The following is a 22,145-nucleotide window of genomic DNA, read 5'->3' on the forward strand; positions in this document are numbered from 1 at the left end:
CGTTCGAACTTTTGGTGTTGCGTAAGTGTCCGGGTAATGATACATCACGGTATAAGTATCGAAACGTTTTCGTATAGTGAAAACTTCGTCAATATCACGTGAATGACTTGCTTCTTGGAAGCTTCTACTACTTGCATTAGGTGGTTTCCGTGGTATGTAAAAGATAAGTGCTTTAGAAAGATACTGGGAGATTTCGTTCGGCACGATCACCTTTCGTCTTAGGGTTCTACTTCATGGTTTCAACCTGGGAGGGAGGCACCGATACTACACACGAAATATAAGACAACGTTATTTTGAACTGCAAGATAACTCCAGCTTGCCAACAACAATCAAGGCAGGCTTCGAGAAAATCGGTAGTTTCCTTTTGTAGTGCACCTTCGATCTTTCCTGACAATAGAAATATTAATAGTAGAACGCTAATGGCGTTGTAGTCACAAAACTGACTTCAATTATTATTACCTTAAATTATAGATTTCCTTTGTTTGTTCAATACCATGTCGTTATTTTGGTTTCTGAAATTAATCTGACACTTTGAGGCCCGGTACTCAAGCTGTCAGTTCGTGACAAACTAGATGTTGGTAACACGAACAGCAGCGACATTAGCATTCTTAGGTTAATGCTTCTACTTTCCTGACAAACATGAAAAAAGGGCCGCAGTTTTCTATGCACTAAATATTCATTTTCATTGGAAAAAGTAGAACGATGCGTTTTTCAATGCTTTATGTTCAATTGGATTAAATGGTGCTTACGTGACAGTACTTGCATTATGTGCATAAATTGATTTTCATTCGATTTTTATCACTTTTGAAGAAATACGAAAATGTGTTTTAATCAGTTACGCGCTTTTTTCATGTTACTCCAATGTTTGAGATCTGGGCTCACAGTGACAGTTCGTGACAGCGGAATCTCGGCTCACTATGACGTACAGAAATTTTGTAGCGGACTTTGGGGAAAGTGTGCCATAGGGGCAAGTGTGCCACCCCTGCTTTTTATAAAAACTATAATATTTATTTTCTCTTTGAGCTTAACAATATGTTCCCTTATAGTTCACAATACAATGATAAAAATATGATGAAAATTGCTCTATTTTTCACGTATTTACATCGACTTGTCCATAGACAACCAAATTTGAGTGAATTTTTATAAGATTTCGTTGTTTCAAAATAGCATGGTGGAGGGTAAATAATTACCAGATTTTTCTAACGTTCTGTACATCGTGAAACTATTCAAATGTGTAAGTTATTGTGGCATTTGAACGAAAAAATTATTTGGTATTACATACGAAATCCAGTTTGGTTGAAATATATACTTATTGGGGCAAGTGTGCCACCTATTTGGTAAGCAAAAATTGTTGGAGTGAAATTTATAAAAATGTAAATGTCATAATAATAAACCAAAATGAGGCATCAGTAGTAGTTTCTGAAGTAAAGTAGGGGAAACTGACATTTTAGCCCCTAAAGTGATTTATTCTCAAAATATTCAATAATAACATGTTTTTCGGCTTATTAAGTACCGTTTTACATAACTTCATTGATATTTTACCGATATTTAGTGCTGATCTAGTTTAATATTATACATGTTCGCCGTAATATTATGGTAAAACATATATTGTATTAAATGGATACAAAAATAACCATTTTAATTATTCGAATTGAGTAATCGGGAGTTACGCATGTTTTGAACCTTGTTATAAAGCATCCCCTTATTACGGTAAACTTAAAATTATTTTTTAAACTATCGATTAGCGTCTGCTTTGTAAGTAATATTAATAAAAAAATAAAGACAATTTCATTACATATAGAATTATATGCGATGTTCATTCGGTGGCCGTCTTGCCCCATATGGGTGGCACACTTGCCCCATAGTGTCGAAAAATAGGTTATTTTGGATGATATTTGAGAAGCTCCAAAACTAATACTTTTTGAAATAATTTTCTTTTTAAATGGCATAGTGGTTATGAAAAGATGTGAAACTAACATCATGAGGCTAAATTGGTGGATTTTATAAGTTTTAGACAAAGTTAGAGATCAATTTGCTTAAGGTGGCTCACTTGCCCCAAATTCCGCTATTGGTTTCTCCTGGTTTTAATCTGGGAGGGAGAAACCAACACGAAATTTATGTACGTCATAGTGAGCCGAGATTATGCTGTCACGAACTGTCACCGTGAGCCCAGATCTTAAACAATGGACTAACATCATATCAGCGCGTAATTGATCAAACCGTATTTTTGCATTTTATCAAATGTGACTAAAAATCGATCAAGAAGCTAGTCATGCTCATTCAAAAGTAATGTCACGATAGCACCTTCTATTCTGATTGAATATAAAGTATTCAAATACGCGTAATTTTACTTTTTCCAATAAAAACGGAAATGAAAAGCATATAAAATTTTGGCCCTTTTCTTATGTATGACCGTATAGATCGAAGGTACACAATAAAAGAAAACGAGCGATTTTCATCGAGTCTGCCTTGATTGTCGTTGGAAAGCTGGAGTTTTCTTGCAGTTTGAAAAAACTTTGTGTCAAATTTCGTGTGTAGTATCGGTGCCTCCCTCCCAGGTTTTAACTTACTCACTAAACCGTAATTACCCTAACAAAAGCAAAAATACTTAGCAGGAAAGCATGAACATGAAAAGTTTTGCAGAAAAGGTCGACAAAACATAAGCCCACTAAATAGTGGACAGCCATTGGATAATTCGTTCTCAATTGATTTCAAAGGTTTTAATGCTGATTGCAAGTTGTAACAAGCTTGATAAATAACAGCAGCAATAGAGAGCCCCAAAGAGAGAGCGATGATAAAACTCATTTTTCTCACTTATTTACCATTGGGGGTGAGTGCTCTATCCTACTGGCATTATAATCAATCCCCGAAATTCAATAACAATGGACGGATGCACGAGTCTTGGCACGAGTTCATTATTTGACGCTTGAGCGGTGCCGTGTTATTTATGTAACCATAGCAACGAGTGAATTCGGCACAGCTCAAGCGTTAAATTCGAGAACTCATGCATTGGTCCATAGTGCCTCCTAGGTTTGGAGCTTATGCACTGTGATCTCCCCATACAATCAGAGCTGTAGCAGTGATGTGTTGCGGATCATGATTGTTACAGAGAGCGATAAGTGAGAGATACTTTCAATTCTCAATGGACCGATGCACGAGTTCACGAATTTGACGTTTGAGCGGTGCCGAATTCACTCGTTGCCATGGTCACGTAAATAACGCGGCACCGCTCAAACGTCAGATAGTGAACTCGTGTATCGGTCCATTTCTCTGAATTCAACCCCTGCTAGTGGAAAAATAGTATTCTACCAAAAACAAATTGACATTCAATAATTGCTCTTTTTTTCTAGAGCATCGCTTACCTTCTAGCAGAGCGCTGAAGTTTTCCGGATAAATAGATTAATAATTGCGTGAAAATGTTTAATACGGATAAATTTTGCGTTTTCTATGTTTTACATCAACACTATTGAGTTTCAATATGTTTCGTCCACAACACAACAGTTGTTAACTTTTATATCCTGCAAATAAAAATAAAATAATATGTTAATCCGTCCACAGTTCGGGAAGAAACTTTCTAATAACTCCTAAAAAAGCAACCTCTGCGCCTACAGCAGCCAGTATTTATAGCTCAGAAATCCCGTAGGTACAAGCAAGTAAAAGGTACCAGAGTCATAAGATAGAATATCACTTGAGACAGGTAGACATGATATTAACGATTTTGGTCCAAATTTGTGCCAAAAATGGACCTGTCAAAATTAAATAGACCAGTAAAAGTAGACCAAAGCGCTCGCGCTTGCAACCGTTGCTGTATTTTTTTTCAATCCATGTCGAATGTGATCGATAAAACAAAGAAATAGTGGAAAGAACCAACAGAATCGTTTAGTTTATGGCAAGAAACAACTCCGAAGAAGTACCTGGATGAATTTCAAAGGAATTAGCGGCGGAGCTCCAGAGACTTTCCGGGAAGAACTGCTGACAAATTTCCGGTGGACCTCCAGAGGATCTTCGGAGGAATTGCTGGGGGAACTGCGAGGGAATTCCTGGAGGAACTCCCAGATCAATTATAGAAGATTTCCCGGAGGAAATCTGAAGGAATTATCAGAGAAACTCCTGAAGGAACCCCGGAAGAATTCTTGGAGGAACTCCCAAAGAATTGCTGGAAGAATCATGAAGAAAATCTGAAGGTGAAGCTCCGAAGGACTTCCGGAGGAACTCTGAAGGAACTCCAAATGAATTCCTGGAAGAACTTTAAGGATTTGTAGGAGGAACTGCGGCCTTTTTTTTAGAGAAAATCCGGAAAAATTCCTACAGGAATTTTGGAGGAAATTCCGAAGGAACTCTGGAGAATTTTTGGAGGATCTCCGAAAGAAGTTCCATGGAGAAAATTCAAAGGAATTCCAGGCAAAAATTTTGAAAGAATTCCTGGAGGAATTTCTAGAGGAACTTCTGGAGAAATAAATTCTGGGGTAACTCCGAAAGAATTTAAAAAAATCCTAGAGAAACTCTGGTGGTCCGGAGCGATTATTAGAGGAGAACTCCGGAAGAACTTCGGAGAGATTTCCGATGGACCTCCGGAGGAACTTCCGAGGAATTGCTGGATGAATTGCTAGAGTAACTCCAAAACAATTTCTAGACGAAAGGAATTCCTGGAGGGATTTCAGAGGAAATTCCCGAGCAATTTCTGGAGGAAAGCCTGGAAGAAATTCTGGATAAAATACCCAGTTCCTGAAATTTCTGGAAAAAAATCCCGGAAAAAATCTCTGGAGCAAATTGCCAGAGGAGTTTGTGGAGGATTTTTTCAACCAAATCACCAGAAGAATTTCTGGAGAAAATCACAGGAGCAACTCCTAGAAGAAAGCCACGGTTTAATTTCTGGACGAAATCCCCAGAAGAATTTGTGGACAAAATCCCCGAACGAGTTCTTGAGGAATATATCCGGAGGAATCCTTGAAAATCCCGGAGAATTCCTTGAAGGAAACTCCTGTTGCAAATCTCCAGAGTAATTTCTGGAGGAAATCTTCGGATGAATTCTTTGAAAAAATCCTCGAAGGAATTTTTTTATATTCCTTATATCTAGAGGAGCATCCCTGAAGAAATCTATAATGGGCATTCTTGGAAGAAACCCTGCAGAAATTTCTTGAGAAATAAATAAGTGAATTCGCGGTAGAACTCCAAGAAAATTTCCCTTGAAAAAGCCCTAAAGTTATACGTGATAGTATCCCTGGTAAGATTTCTTAATAAATCTTCGAAGGATTTCATGAAAGAATTCCCAGACAATTTTTTTGAGATTTCTCTGGAGCAAAGGAAAATTTAATTTAATCCTTATTGTAATTTCTAGGGAAATCCATGGGAAAATTCTCCAATGAATGCCTAGAAAAATTACTTATTATTTTTTTTAATTCTGAAACAATCCCTGTATCAATTTCCAAAGGATTGATTCGTCAAGGTCCAAATCCGAGAGAGAGAGAGTACCTCACTCAGATTTTTATTTTTCGCTGGAATGCTGAAGTTTTTAGCATACCTAAGCTGCCGTGAATCTCAAGTCAGTCCCATCCGCATTTTCGTCAAAATTGAGTTGAGTTCAGTTTTTAACATATCTTCCAATGCTCTTTCAGTTGCCTTAATGAGATAATATGATTTGTTCGGAAAAATTAGGAAAAAACAGCTCGAATTTGATGTCTCGGGCTGAGAGCGATCAGCTCAATAATTCCAGTACCTATAACGAAGTCGCCGAGAGGCGAGCGATCGGAAGTGGTCGACCTCCACAGCTTCCAACCAAACTAAGCTCGAAAAAAAAGCAATCCAGCTAACAGAATCAAAGTTCTGAGTTCTCGTGCACACGACCTGGTCGATCGATCGCTCGCACCTTAAACCGTTTGCCGTCGTCATCGTTGCCGTGACTGCCTGGAACTGTTGAATCAATTATAACAGACTTCGGTACGGCTATTTCGCCTTATTCGGCGTTTGAATATTATTATATGCATCGAAGATTGATTTGAATCTACTTCCACCTGACGTCCCCGCCCATGCCGCATAGTTTGCGAGCATTGTACTCCCCCACTCATTGAAAAAGAAAAAAAAACTCGCAGGGCTGGTAGCGAGTCACCTTTTAGTGGCTTAGTCACTATTTTCGATTTGGTAACTGAGAAAAAATTGTCACTAAAGTCACTTAGAGATATCACCACTGAAGGATACTCTGAAAGGTATTCATCAATACACGTTGAACATTACTTACTTAAACTTTAACACTTCAGTCGTCGCGCTGTTGTATTTTGTACAACACTGTTGAAAAAACCTCGCTTTTCGTTCACAACAGCAGCGTGGGGGTTTTGACGGTGGCAAACCGCGCGACGACTGGAAGGTTAACGAGGGTTTCTGGATTTTGTCAGGAACTCCATCTAAACCGTTTTCTGCAATACAATCCGTAAGTCGTTCTCACATAATTTAATCATATAATAAAACCGATAATCGATATAATCAGAGTTGAAGCAGTAGACGATTAACACACTCTTATGATGTGTTGCGGATCATGATTGTTACAAGAGAGCGATAAGTGACAGATAGGGTAGAAGCACTAGATTTCGCCCCCCTAAACCATGTAATTGCAGAAATAGTTTATTTCTGACTCTATTAACCAATATCAAATAATGTTATTGGGTTTATGCAACTATTCATCTATTATTTTACGATGATCAAGCTGCAGAGTTATCCAAAATGAAGTTTTACCATTGAAAAATGTATAATTTTTGAATTATTGGTGTGCTTTAATATTCGTACCCCCAAATTCAATCTTCGCCCCACCCATGATCTAATCTTCGCTCCCATTCATTGAAGTACAGGTTTTCGATAGATTAATCAAGTACTTATTGTTTTTCTCACTTTTCATCTTTACTGGTACTTATCCTGTCTATTGCCACTGGCTTCTTCTTGGCATTACGTCCACACTGGGACGCTCAGCTTAATTTTCAAAGAGCACTTCAACAGTCATGAACTAAAAGGATTCTTTACATAAGTTGCCATTTTTACAGTCGTATACCGGGTAGCAGGCACGATGATACTTCATGAACAAGGAAATCAAAGAAAAATTACGAAAATTACGAAACATTACGAAAATATCCTGAACCGAACTCAGACACCTTCAGCATGGATTTGCTTTGTAGCCGCCTACTAACGAAGGCTTTGGAAGGTCCTGTTTTCCACTATGTTTTGTTTTTATTATTGCAAAGTAATTATTTATGCTGTTGTAGCATTTATATGAAGTTTGTTGTTATTCCCAGGAAGTCGAGAAATTTCCCAACATGAAAAGATTCTATGTCAGAATGTCGGAATCAACCTCGATATGTTTGAATTACCAATCCTGCACTTCGCTCACTAGGCAGACTAGAAACAAACTTGATTGAACCACACTGTGCTGTACGGTAGGTGTCACGGATTAAAATGCTTTGTAGTGAATGCTACACAGCAAAAAATTCTCAAATTTACATGGCACGTAATTTTTTCTTATAATCATGTAAAACGAGTTGCAACTGAACATTCAACGATAATTAATGTAAACTGTCTCATTGCATTCGATAATGCTTGCAAACTTGAGTGAAACTGAAACTGCCTACTTTATTCTGTACAACAGTACTGTACCTTGATTTTTACCAACGATTGTTGTTTCTTTCTAACGGGAAATAGCTTGCGAGATTTGTTTCTTTGTTTTTCTCAGTAAATTATTAACCATTTTCAATCGGAAATTCTAAAGCCTCTAAGGTTTATATTTTTTTACAACCCAGGTAACCAGTAAGCACTTAATAAAGCATTTATTTAGCAGTACCTTTACTGCAGGTAGTTAAATGCTAGCAAGCCGTATATGCGCCTTAAATGCTAGCAAAATGCAGGTTTTGGCCCGATATACGGCTGCTGAATTGCTAGGCCTTCAGAAATTTCGTATCCGGCTGTCAAAAATGATAACTTCTAGATCGTAACGTAAAGCAAAAAAATATCTCTCTCTCTCTCTTCCCGCCCTCCTGCTCTCTTTCTTACCTATTTGTCTTCTTTAAATTCTATTTTTGTTTTCGTCTCACATTGTTGATGTTTCTGTTTTAACACTTTCTTTGTTGATTTATGTTGATAATCGTTTTTTTGTCAATCAACTGAGATTCTTTACTTGGTTAGGACACCGTTTATTTGACAATACAGCGTAACAAAAAATATATTTTTGCGTGTCTCTAGGAGCAAATCATGCGTCTCTAGTATATTTGGGTTGCTGAATCCGATGCTATATCCGCCGCCACTTTCAGGAATGTTCCAGCACGTCACAGTGTCGAACTTCATGACGACAAAGCTGTATAAAATACTAGTTTCATTAATGTTTACGTATGTTTTTTTTATTTTATAACGATCTTATCTTACTTTCGTGTATAATATATTTAGGGATGCCAGACGTACTCTTTTTAGAGTACATACTCTTTATTGCCTTATAAATTTATGTACCCTTTTTGCTAAATGGGCTCAACTGTACTCTTTTCTGGTTATCATTGACAATTGCCGAGCAAATAAAATAATCTTTCTAGGAAACCAGACCGTGTCCACTAAAACAGAAGATCCAAATATTTAAGAAATAAATGCTGAAAAAAAATTGGTTGGATTAGCATAATAATATTTAGAAAGTATTTATACTCTCATAAATCTCACTAAATTTAGAAATAAGCGACCAATATTGTCTATAATAACATTATTAAGCTATTATACAATCAACTGAATATTTTCAGCTTAAAATTATTGAAGTGGTTTTGAAATATTCGCAACAGATTTTGTTCACGCCTTTTTTTAAAAATGTCATTTTGCATTAGTCCAATAGTTGAACCAAGCTGCGGGAGTGAAAGGCATTAAATTAGAAATACTAAATCGAAAACACGAAAATAAACTATTAAATGGTTCAAGCTTGCATCTCCTATAATGTTTTAACAATTCTCGATTACTTTTTCAAATCGACGTAAGAAACTTCCATACGGTTTTGAGAAAATTAATTCAGAACTATCACAACCTGTCTTCTAAAACTGTTTTAAAATGAATCACCTTTTTAACATTTTTTCGCGGTGTACATTGTTCAAATTTTGCGCACAATAAGCTTGTGTTCAAAAACTAGGGAGTTCATGGGGCAGGACACTAGATCCAGTATTAAAATGTTAATATTTATTAATGATATTAATATTGATATTGAGAAGATTATAAAGTATGCATGGAGTTTTGCTGTTTGCCTGTTGCTGGAGTTGCCAAGGCAAATTGATTATTTTTATAAAAAAAAACATGTTGTGTTTATTGTCAGTTTGTCTCAGATCCATTTGAGTGATTGGATCAGAATTACCTTTCAGCCAAAATATGTTCAATATGTTATGGGAGTTTCATGTACATACTAACTAAATCTAGATACCGCCGTAAGAAGCCCGCATTGATTTTCTCCACTCAAACAAATTCCGTATTCATTGAAATCATGCATAACCAAATGGAAGCTTTGTATTCTTAGTAAAAATAGCCAAAACGGATGAACATTGACCCAAGTGCACTAATTATAGCGATAGGTAGGGCTTAATTCACAAGAGTAAATGTTCAACGGAAATGTTCGACAATAAGAGGAAGATTGAGAAAAGAAAAGATGCCCCTGAAGCATAATATGTGTTAGAGTAATATCAGAATCTTTATCTGACCGGCATAATCCCCATACTACCACTAATAAATTCAGTGATTAGAATATCCTCACCTCCATTCTCTATATTGAGCAAAATATATGAGAAATGCAACATAGACCACACTGTTTTTCTGGCTAGAAAGAGACTGGCACCTTGTACGATGCATCACATTCGGTGAAGCTTCATTGTCATCATTGCCCCACATCTTTCTACGATTTCCGGGCCATTCCGCAACTCGAATCTGATACAATTTGTCTCCGGTATGTCAGATCCGCCCCCTACATTGACTTAAATTCAAGATACTTCTGTCAGATGTCTTTAGGAAAATCGTGGCTATCTCGTAGATATCACAAAAATAATATATATATATTAATCCGTATTAACGGATATTAATACCAATATTAATGAGTGTCTTACCCCATGAGGGAGTTCCTATTAATTTCCACAAAAAAATCATGACAAAATGATAAGCCGTTTTATCCAGTTACTTGCGACGTTTTTGTACCAGTGTAAAATCGACTCAAGTAGTGTTTTGTTTTGATTCGTGGTTAAGTCACTTTGTCTTTCCACGCAGCGGAGCGGCGAAAGTAGTGGTTAGGTTGCAGAAGTTGAAAATCTTACTTTCGTCGTTTTGTAAATCCGGAAATTAAACGTTCCAAAAGTGAAAAATCAAGTTGGTTCAGAGCGAAACCTGTAGAATTTTGTCTGCGAAACACGTAGAATCGAAAAAGTAAGTTTGTATACTTTTTTAACTTGAGCCTGTTTGAATAAGTTTTCGAGAATTCCTGAAAAACTTTAATGAAAGGCAGTGCTTGAGATTCACTTCAGATCCAAGCATAGCATAACATAGATAGACTACGATCCATGTGAATATTATCTGGCTGGAAAATATTCCACTAAAAGACACTCGAGTGTCATGAATAGATGTCAAACTGACTTTGACGTCTGAGCACTGTCGCATTTATGGCTCAATAGTGGTTATCACGTCCAATGGTATGGGTGCCCTAGTGTAGATGTAGTTGTGAACCTTAGAGGAAAACAATATGCACTCTGTCTCGAAAAACACCCAGAATCCGGGTATAAATTTTTCAAATTGGGTAATATTTCCATATGCATTTTGATGAGTCTGGAAAACGTGTGCAAGTTGCTTTGAGGAAAACAAAAACAAACTGTGTATGACGAGCGTATGCTAGTCTACGTGTGTTCAAATGTCACTAAGCTGTATATATGCATTTCGTAACGATTTGCTCTTCAGATGCGCGAGCCTAGAGCATTTTCACCAGTTGTCAGTCGTCCCAACAAATGGATGGAATTCGCTAACTTCATAGCCCATTTTTAATGCCTACTTTTTACTGATGGGACTGCCTTGCGATTCACGGTAGTGCAGTCTCCATACAAAATTCGACGTTTCTTTTAAATGGCAAGATACAATACTTGTCTAAAGCATCAAAAAATAACTTTTGACATGGAAGTTGAATGAAAACGGCAATGCGTAATGGCATTGTTTAGATTTTGTGTGGGATTTTTACTTCTACTGGCCTTGTTGTTTACAAATTTCATGAAGTCATGAAAAAGCGAGAAAGTTTTTTGCGCAAAGCCCCATGGTTTGAGCAACCCCAAATCGAGCGGAATTTTGATACTTGTGACAAAAAATATGTTCCACAGTGAATTTTTTTTATGAAATATTTGTGGTTTTGAAGTCACTATTAATTCATTATTTCTCGATTACTTTTTCAAATCGACGTAAGCAATTTTCATATTGGTTTGAGAAAACTAATTTAGAAGAATCACAACCTGTCCTTAAAACTATTTAAAATAATCAACTTGAAACACATTTTCCAGCCGCGTTCATCGCCTAAATTTTGCATACTATCAGCTCACATTCAAACACTAGATAGTTTTTATTATTTCTCACAATAATTGTATGAAAAATCATGAGCCGTTTTATTCAGTACTTTACGACGTACAACCAGTGAAAAAGTCGACTCAAGTACTGTTTTGTTTTGATTCACGGTTAAACCATTTTTTCTCTCCAAACAACGGAGCGGTGAAAGTAATGGTTAGGTTGCGGAAGTTGAGAATCTTATTTACACCGTTTTGTAAATCCGGAAAACGTTCTAAAAGTGAAAACTCGAGTTGGTTTAGAGCGGAACGTGTAGAATTTCGTCTGCCGAACACGTAGGATTGATGAAGTAAATTTGTTTACTTTTCTGACATGACTGTTTGAATAAATTTTCGAGATTTGTTCACTATATTTTGACTATCCGGATAGAAAAAAAAACACACAAAAACAATATAACGTATTGTAACAGTAGTATTCAAAACATTGACAAAACAACACAGTTTATTGTAACATAAAATACAATTACGGTGCACTATATTGTTTTGAATAGTTCACTGTATGGTGGGTTTTAAAATATATAGCTTGTTCACGGTGCTCCCCTGACCGTTATTATCAGAAAAAAATCTCCATCAAATCTGTGCTCACCAGTCGTTTTCTATAGCTATGGTGCATGTCTGGGCAAAATTTCAAAAAAATCGTAGGGCCCGTTTTGAAGTTACGCCCTTTTGATTGTATAAGTCCACAAATTCAAAGGATATTTGAGATATTTCAACGGGTTTTTATCAGCCGTGATAATCAGAAGTAATAAACTGTCAAAATTTGGTTCAAAGTAAATGTTTTCAGTTACTTGTAACCTCTGGGTAAAGTTTTGAATGAGAAAATCGTCGAATTTTTGAGTTACGCCCTTTTTGAAGTGTATCTAAATATTAAAATCACCAATTTTGAATAGATAAATTAGGCATTCTAATTCTGGTAAGCATATTCAAATGTTCTCAATGACACATTGCACTTACATGGCGTCAAAGTCTTTCACAATGGACTGATTTTTCATAGGCTCAAGCGATATAAGGCATTACGGAGCCAATTTTATAATGTAACCAAATTAGTTTCTATTCAACAATATTCTGGATAGTTGAGCAATGAACTCACGATTCAGATTATTTAACATGTAATTCATGTTGTATATCGAAGCGTAATTTGACGTCAAAAAATACTTTCGGACTTGGGTTTTCGGTTATGAGTAGCAGGGTATGGAATTAAATTAAATCAACGATGTAGAGGCAACGATACAAAATGAAAAAAAAAATGCAAATTACAGAATATCCGTTATTATAATGGAATTTATTGAAATATAATGGAATTCAAAATCGTAGTACTTACAGAGCTTAATTTTAGATGTTTGTCTTTGTCATCTATGAAAGGTTTGTTTAGCAAAGTATGATTTGTTTTCGTTTGTCTTCACTTATTATAGCAGCGCGTGAGTCTTTACTTCACAGGCACAGTTTGCGATGGAAATAATGGAATTTTACAGATAAATCATCAATTTGTGTAGAATTATGGTAGATAGATTAGCAGGTAATCAACTCGGCCACAGAATAATAAAAGATTTTCCGGTAACAAAAACTGGAGGTTAAGTATTCTTTAAATTATACCTTTCTCAATTCCATTACCCCGAATATCATGAACCTGAAGAGCATAACTTCGAGTTCCAGTTCCTAGAATGGCTTTACTTCGAATTCCATTATCACGACAATAGCATTCAGCATACTGGTGCGCTTATGGTGATGATTTTCGAGTAAATGACATTCGGGGAAATGAAACTCGGGGTGATGGGGTGGAGTCTTTTCAAGAGAGGTTTGATTTGAGTATTGATTTTTACGGAAGACATGTGAAATTAAGCTCTGCAAGCGTTATGATTTTATAATCAATGAATCCAAACAATTCCGAATATTTCTTACTCTTCTTAAACGTATTTCAAGTATTGATGCTTACTCTTTACGATTTGGCTTGAGAATGGGTTGATTGATTTAATCAATTCTTTCACTATTGAATTCTAGAATCCAGGACCCTTACGTGTTTGTGAGATCGGAAAGACCGGGTATTTATAGATTTGTGAAAAATCTAAATCTTACAATGTATGCTATAAATGATTACAAAAGTATTGATAGTGGACTAGAGTGCCATAATTTGGCCAATAGTGCATAACTCAGCAATTGAGGTTTAAGTTCTGGGGCGGTACGAAGTTAGCTAGTACAGCCGGGGCAGCTATTTGGGTTATAACAATATTTTATGACTATTAATAACAATATAAAATAGGCTCCATAGTGCTTTATATCGCTTGAGCCTATGAAAAATCGGCAAATGTAAAAGATTTTGACGGCATGTAAGTGCAATGTAGCATTGAATTGCATGCTTACCGGTATTAGAATGCCTAATTAATCTATTTGATATTGGAGAAACTTAAAAGTAGATGGAGTACCGTGTACCTTTTAATTCCGCTCCTAAATGCTTATCTTTGACAGATACGCGTATTTCGACTACCACTTGCAGTCTTCTTCAGTGTCAGTTACTCGTATCCACTCTGTGGAAACTATGCATACATCCACTCAATTGCTGAGTTATGCACTATTGGCCAAATTATGGCACTCTAGTCCACTATCAATACTTTTGTAATCATTTATAGCATACATTGTAAGATTTAGATTTTTCACAAATCTATAAATACCCGGTCTTTTCGATCTCACAAACACGTAAGGGTCCTGGATTCTAGAATTCAATAGTGAAAGAATTGATTAAATCAATCAACCCATTCTCAAGCCAAATCGTAAAGAGTAAGCATCAATACTTGAAATACGTTTAAGAAGAGTAAGAAATATTCGGTATTGTTTGGATTCATTGATTTTAAAATCATAACGCTTGCAGAGCTTAATTTCACATGTCTTCCGTAAAAATCAATACTCAAATCAAACCTCTCTTGAAAAGACTCCACCCCATCACCCCGAGTTTCATTTCCCCGAATGTCATTTACTCGAAAATCATCACCATAAGCGCACCAGTATGCTGAATGCTATTGTCGTGATAATGGAATTCGAAGTAAAGCCATTCTAGGAACTGGAACTCGAGGTTATGCTCTTCAGGTTCATGATATTCGGGGTAATGGAATTGAGAAAGGTATAATTTAAAGAATACTTAACCTCCAGTTTTTGTTACCGGAAAATCTTTTATTATTCTGTGGCCGAGTTGATTACCTGCTAATCTATCTACCATAATTCTACACAAATTGATGATTTATCTGTAAACTTCCATTATTTCCATCGCAAACTGTGCCTGTGAATTAAAGACTCACGCGCTGCTATAATAAGTGAAGACAAACGAAAACAAATCATACTTTGCTAAACAAACCTTTCATAGATGACAAAGACAAACATCTAAAATTAAGCTCTGTAAGTACTACGATTTTGAATTCCATTATATTTCAATAAATTCCATTATAATAAAGGATATTCTGTACTTTGCATTTTTTTTTCATTTTGTATCGTTGCCTCTACATCGTTGATTTAATTTAATTCCATACCCTGCTACTCATAACCGAAAACTCAAGTCCGAAAGTATTTTTTGACGTCAAATTGCGCTTCGATGTACAACATGAATTACATGTTAAATAATCTGAATCGTGAGTTCATTGCTCAACTATCCAGAATATTGTTGAATAGAAACTAATTTGGTTACATTATAAAATTGGCTCCGTAATGCCTTATATCGCTTGAGCCTATGAAAAATCAGTCCATTGTGAAAGACTTTGACGCCATGTAAGTGCAATGTGTCATTGAGAACATTTGAACATGCTTACCAGAATTAGAATGCCTAATTTATCTATTCAAAATTGGTGATTTTAATATTTAGATACACTTCAAAAAGGGCGTAACTCAAAAATTCGACGATTTTCTCATTCAAAACTTTACCCAGAGGTTACAATTAACTAAAAACATTTACTTTGAATCAAATTTTGACAGTTTATTACTTCTGATTATCACGGCTGATAAAAACCCGTTGAAATATCTCAAATATCCTTTGAATTTGTGGACTTATACAATCAAAAGGGCGTAATTTCAAAACGGGCCCTACGATTTTTTTGAAATTTTGCCCAGTCATGCACCATAGCTATAGAAAACGACTGGTGAGCACAGATTTGATGGAGATTTTTTTCTGATAATAACGGTCAGGGGAGCACCGTGTTGTTAAGTATCGTTAGACAATTTGTGTATTGTTGTACAATGCATAAACAATTCAACGAACAGTATTTCAATTGGTGGTGAAAAGAAAAGAATTTGTATTTTGTAAGGATTGTCCCCTAACTTACCTAATATTGGTGCTAACAGTAACAACAGAGTTTTAACCCATAAAGAAGCCTTTAACAAAACTACTTCGAGAGGGATTCGCGATAAGGGCCTATCTGACAAATCAATAACAATGAGAAAATAATCAATGAAATGCTCATGTGAAGTCATAATCCCAACTGGAGAAAATACACTCAAACTTTGACCTTATCACTTTAATACACATATCATAAACCTAGTTTTAAAATGCTCATCAATATTACACACATCTCCTACAGTTCCTCTAGCTATTTTGAACTAACAAAATATTACAAGGTTTCGCCAAAAACGTATTTGAGAATGCCAGTATCGCCCAATGTTATGAGCCTGTAATCGATATTATTTTCAGTGTCGCCTATTACTTTTGCGCCGTGTTTACATGAACTAATCTACGATGACGTCACGCTGCAACTTACAGCGGGAAGAAAACCTTTACTGCGTGTTTACAGAAAATGAACGATTTCGCTACACATTCATCCACTTCATGTTCATTCGGTGAACATTGCTTCACTGGATGTTGGTCCGGATGTCGTTTTATGTAAACACCGCATTTAGAGCGGAAAAGACAAAGAAAATCGACAATAAAAGAAGACCGTGGATAAGTCTATTCTGGTTTCAATTAAGCCCGCCATGTACGCCTTGTTTATTTTTTGTTTGCAGTGTCGCCGTTTACTCTCGCCGTGTTTTGATTTCGATTTCAGATGCGCCCATCACTTTGATAAACAAAAACACAGACGTAATCAACAAAGTGTGTGGTTTTGTACGAGGTAAAGTTGCGTCTTCTACAAATTTGCGTTTTTTGAATAATCAAATTATTGATAGGGGAAAAGTTCAAGTGCAGTGAATAGACAACCAAGCTACAATTTCAACGCTATATTTTCTTGAATTGTGTACATTTTGTCAGTTTCGCCTAGTTCGCGAATCTTTCTAGACTTATTTCTACGTTTTAAATATTTTTCACACAATATTTTTTTGCTTTCTGAACTTATTTTGTTTACTTCTGTCAGTCAAGCTACACTGTAAAACAAATAGAAACAACAGTTGTTTTACACGTTAATACAAATTTTGCCAAAATTATAAGGTATAAAAATAATACAAGTCAATTATTAACAATTGAATTGTATAATCAAACAAGAAAAATTTTGCTTTGACATTCAATTACTATACGCAGTAATCCAATACGTTATATTGCACATTAATGGTTTATTCCATTCACTTAATAGTGCGTTTTTATCCGGGTATTTTATTCACTATTATTTTGCTATTCGACCGCTACCAGCCCTGAAAATTATAGGAATATGAAGAAGAAGAACATTTACCTTGTTTTATCTTCAACGTTGACGGCCGTAAAAATATCAAACTAATTTCCAATTTCCGGACGATGACTTCACTTATTTCCAATGGATTAGTAAGAACACTGGCAGTTCAAATTAGAATCGAAATTTACACCTGATGATGCTGTTGCTGTTGTTGGTATTCATTTTTGGGCTTCATGACGACGCAAGCAATGACTGCTATGTTGATAAAAGAAATTTCCCCTTTGACAGCTCATTTTCGCTTCATGCTGTTTTTTTTGCACTACCTTCAAACGATGGTCATATCACTTTTCCGGACACTTGAGCCTCTTTCCTCACAGAAAGCAACCCACTTTTCAATTATAAATTCTCATGAACAAGATCAGCACACTGTGAGACATTAATTTTTAACACAACATTTCAGAACACCACATCGATTCACAGTCTACAAACACTGTCAGGTATCAGGGCTAGGTTGTTGCACAAAAAAGAATCCAGCCCAGAGCTAGCGGAATCAAAAATGGACAAGAATCAAAACGCGGCGCATACAAAGCAGCACGAACAAACTGACAGACCAGACGAGGTAAAACAACCCAACACACCAGAGTTCAGTAAAGATACAGATAGGGAATGAAACACTAAACCGACGACGAAATGGATAGAATACGTCCCAAGATACGTCCGTTGGGACCGACGGCACAGACACAAGTACAGAGCGCAACGGACGAAGCTCGCGGCCAAGACAGAATCGGCAAAAAATAGACCGCTCTCTCTGCGGCACGCGCCACCGCCGAAGCTGAAAATTGTGGTAGTTTAAACTTGAGGACCAAGTTTTTCAGATTCTATGCATCTTAAATGTGCAAAGATTTGAGATTTAACAAAATTTTTTATCAAAGGAAAAAATATAAAATACGACTACGACCTACCTAATTGAAAAAAAAAAACAATGCTTGTAGTAGCCATCATCGATTTACAAATTTGCGAAACCAGTTTTTTTTTTTTTGCTCTAAGCAAAATCTATCATTGCGTTGTATTTCATGTATGTAATTAAATTTTAGATTTTCATAAGGAGTTATTTAAATTTGAACGAAAAAACTGGTTTTTCATTTTCTTGAGGGGCAGGGTCCGTCATTGATTTCGGAATTTTCAAAAGCAGTTTTTTCGTTCAGAACCAAGAAAATGTACAGGAAAATGTGTTCACTGTATTCTGTTCTCCAACCGAAACACAGTGAACACATTTGCATCGTATAATTTTTAGTTTTGAACAGAAAAACTGCTTTGTAAGTTTCGATGATGACGATGATTACGATGATTACGATGATGGAGCGTTGATCGTTAAACTAGCGCAGCACCTGTATAATGTGCCTAACTCCAACATTTTTGTGCCTTAATTATAATGTAAGATCAAATTGAATTATATTTTCCTTCAAACGCGCCGTTAGGTGGTAACGCATCCATTAATGCGAGAGAGAATTTGTTTTTGAAGTAACGAGAGAAATCTGTCATGTGTCACTGACAGACAGTTTGTTGTGTCAAAGGAAGTTCGAGCAGAATCCCTGCCAGACAGTGAAGCTTGTTCGAAATTTTCAAGCTACGGTGTTATGATAAATTGTAGTCCTGAAGATATTAAGGTATTTGAAGTAAATTAGACAGACCGTTACGCTTATCCAGCTTTTTATGAGCGCTAATGGCTGCCATAAAAAGGTTCGCTTTCTGGTAGGGATCAAATGATATGACGTTTGGCTTGGGTTCGTTCCATATAAACGACCCAAGCCAAACGTTAAATTGACCGATCCCTACCAGAAAGCGAGCCTGCTTTCGGCAGCCATTAGCGGTTTTAAAAAGCTGGATACAATTTTCATTTAATTTTGCTGTAAATTGTAAAATTATGTGCGCGTAACGATCTGTTTAAAAAACATTTTCTATCCTACAACTCAGTTTGTTCATGACTGTACATGTTCAAGACTCAAGAACTCATTATCAGTCATCTGGAATCATCAAACATTAAAAAATTAGTTTTTTTAGTTCAAAATTAGAGAAATAGGTACTCAGTGAATTAGAGAATGATAAATTTTCATGAACATTACTTTGACCTTGTACAAAAAAAAAACTTTGTTTGACATTTTGTTTTGAAAAACTTAATGAACATTTCTCAGCAATGGCGATTAGTAATTTGCTTTTGCTAACAGTTCATCAGCAGAGGTTCAATGTTTTTTTTTTTGTATGTGGAAAGGCATCTTACACTGATAGGCAAAATAAAGTGCCCACCTTACCAGTTTTTGAATTTCTCTCATTGATTTGGTTCAAATTAAAGCTAACACACTTAAATCTTTATTGATATTTTATTTTTGATATTCTTTTAAAGTTGCACTGTTTGTCCATTGTTTAAGATCTTGGCTCACAGTGACAGTCCGTGAATCTCGGCTCACTTTGACGTAGAAAAATTTTGTATCGGTTTCTCCCTCCCAGGTCTGGAGGTGTTTTTTATGGGGTGGAGTTGGAAGCCTCGTGAAAATCGACAGAATAATGACGGCAGATTCCTACATCAACATCTTGCGGGAAAATTTGAAGGTTTCGCCGATCCAGACAGGCCTTGAAGAGAAATTCATATTTCAGCAGAACAACGACCCGAAGCATACGGCCAACAAGACCAAGTCTTTCTTAGCGATTTTTTGTGCTTAGACACTAGCGCATGTGCTTTATTATGTGGTGAGTAGCAAATGAGTGCATGTATCTCAGTTGGAAACACGTGCAGAAAATTGAAAAAATTGGAATCAACTTTCCCTTACGATATTTCATATCTCGATGCCTAGTTAGAGAACCATAGTAAAAGTTGGCATACATAGCTAGCACGATGGTCCCTTGGATCGCATTTGCAATGGTTTTGTGTTTTATAAAACGATACCTCCCTATCTCAATGGTTCTTTCAATATCGAGTTATGGAGAGTTGAATTTAAAAACAGTCATGATGTACTTCAAATTGTCCCTAAATTATAGTCAAAAGTCCATGAGTCGATATCAACTAGCGGGCTGTCAATTTGATCAAAGTTATATACCTACAAATCGATAAAAAAAGGAGCAGTGGAGATTGTGGTGAATCGCTCTTTAGGGTTCCGGTGGTTATTTCAAAGATGAAATAAAGAATTCCATGTTCCTTGCAGTTGCCCTAAATTTTATGGCACATGTAGTAGATAATGGTTTTGTGGTAATTGCGATATAATAATAGCGAAACAAGAATAGCGAAGTTTAAGCATGTTGAATAAAATTAAAATATTTTTGAACAACCCTGTACTGTAAGGGTTCTTATTGTGTTCGGGGCGTTCGGGGTAAACGAAAAGCCACGCGCGTTTGCCCGAAGGTGCGATTTCGATAGTTGACAACGGTGCAGTGTGTATGTATTGATTTTTTTTTTTTTTTTTCTTTATTTTAGTGTTTTTTAACTTACAGCTAGTTCAACACTCGTCAGGAGAGGTCACCGGAACGGTGTCTCTTAAAAATAGAAGAGGACCCTTAGGGGGTGCCCCTTTCGAGCCCAACCAAGGGGTCTCGCCATAATACAGTAAAGCTGTTTTAGCTACATTGCATGACAGTCGTCCCATCGTAGTTATACGTGTAACACCCACAGACAGTCTTAATTTGAAAATCCTAATTGAAAATTTTGGCCGCAGCATGCGAAACCTCCCTATTTTGAAATAATTTGATAACCTAATTGTGTGTAACTACCGAGATTGTCGGTAGCTCTCATCCTAGTGATGTTCACATTCGAAAACTCAATAGAACTGCGAAACCACGATGAAGTGGCTCTTGATTACTGGCTTGGGTTGTTGGCTTAGATTTGTTCGTACAGTTTGGTAGCTTTAAGAAAACCTATTAAAGTTGACACGGTGGCCGCATCATTTCCTAGGGCGCTGCGAATACTTCCTGAAATTCCGAATGATCTTCGGGCTGATTCATATTGTGGGCATGCACATATAAAGTGCTCGACAGAGTTCTGAACGCCACAAATAGAGCATATCCGTTTGAAAGGACCACGTCCCGCCATGTTATGCGAAACCCGTGTATGCCCGGTTCTCAAACGGGAGATGACTCGTTGATCGTGGAGAAACGGACAATCGGTCCAATTTTCGGTTGAGATTTTGATTTTCCGTATGTGTGGAGCGTAGGACTGAGCCCATTCAGCACCCCATACGGTCTTGAAGGTTTTCGAAATCCATCTTTTAACGTCATCGAAGGGAACCGTTTCATCGAAACGCGGAGAAGAATGGCCAGTACCGGCAAGGTTATCGGCAGCTACATTTCCGGGTATCCCACAATGTCCGGGGATCCATGCGTAGGTTGTGTTCGGCAAAGCATTTTCCAGGGTCCCCTGAATCCATGGATGTGTAGGCCTTTCGGATTGCAAGGCAGCAACAACGCTTGCTGAATCTGTAAGGATTACTACTGGCCGGTCGGATGGTATGGTGGCTGCTGTGAAAATAGCAGCGGCTTCCGCGGAGAAAACGGAGCATATAGGAGGTAGACTGAGGCTTAGTGAAATTTCGGGGGCCGAGACTCCCAGGCCGACGCCGAGATTGGAGAGTGACCCATCGGTGTAGCGTTTTTCGTGTCTAGGATACTTGGTATGTAGCCAGTCGAGGACGGTAGCCCTAAGGATCGATGAATTATCTCCTGCGCGAAACTGATTTGCGATCGTGTTGTCAATGTTTGGTTTCGATGAGTGCCAACAAATGTCTCCGTACCAATGAGCCTTGGCCACTGGGGGGAGCTCCACGTTGGCGGCCGTCCGAAGGATTCTGCACCCTTCAGATAAGATAAAGATCCTGTCGTCTCCAGATGTTTTTTCGGTAATAGCAGCAGCTTTTCTGCAGACAGTCGTGTAAATGAAAAAGCGGAAGGGGAGAAGACCTGCTTCAACGCAGCTTGAGTCCGCCGGAGTTGATGGGAGTAATCCTGATAT

The 22,145-nt window shown here is 37.0% G+C and overlaps 1 protein-coding gene across 1 annotated transcript in view; it reads right to left on the minus strand.

Annotated features, from left to right (window-relative positions):
• LOC5569434 (katanin p60 ATPase-containing subunit A-like 1) overlaps positions 1-17,909 on the minus strand; it is a 115,443-nt gene extending 97,534 nt beyond the window's left edge. The window contains exon 1 of the mRNA XM_021851836.1: positions 17,213-17,909. The gene's annotated coding sequence lies outside the window, so the exon portion shown is untranslated. The remainder of the gene's footprint in view (positions 1-17,212) is intronic.
• Between the last annotated feature and the right edge of the window lie 4,236 nt (positions 17,910-22,145).

Source organism: Aedes aegypti, chromosome 3 (genome assembly GCF_002204515.2).
Source record: "Aedes aegypti strain LVP_AGWG chromosome 3, AaegL5.0 Primary Assembly, whole genome shotgun sequence".
In the NCBI taxonomy this organism is placed as follows: Eukaryota; Metazoa; Arthropoda; class Insecta; order Diptera; family Culicidae; genus Aedes; species Aedes aegypti.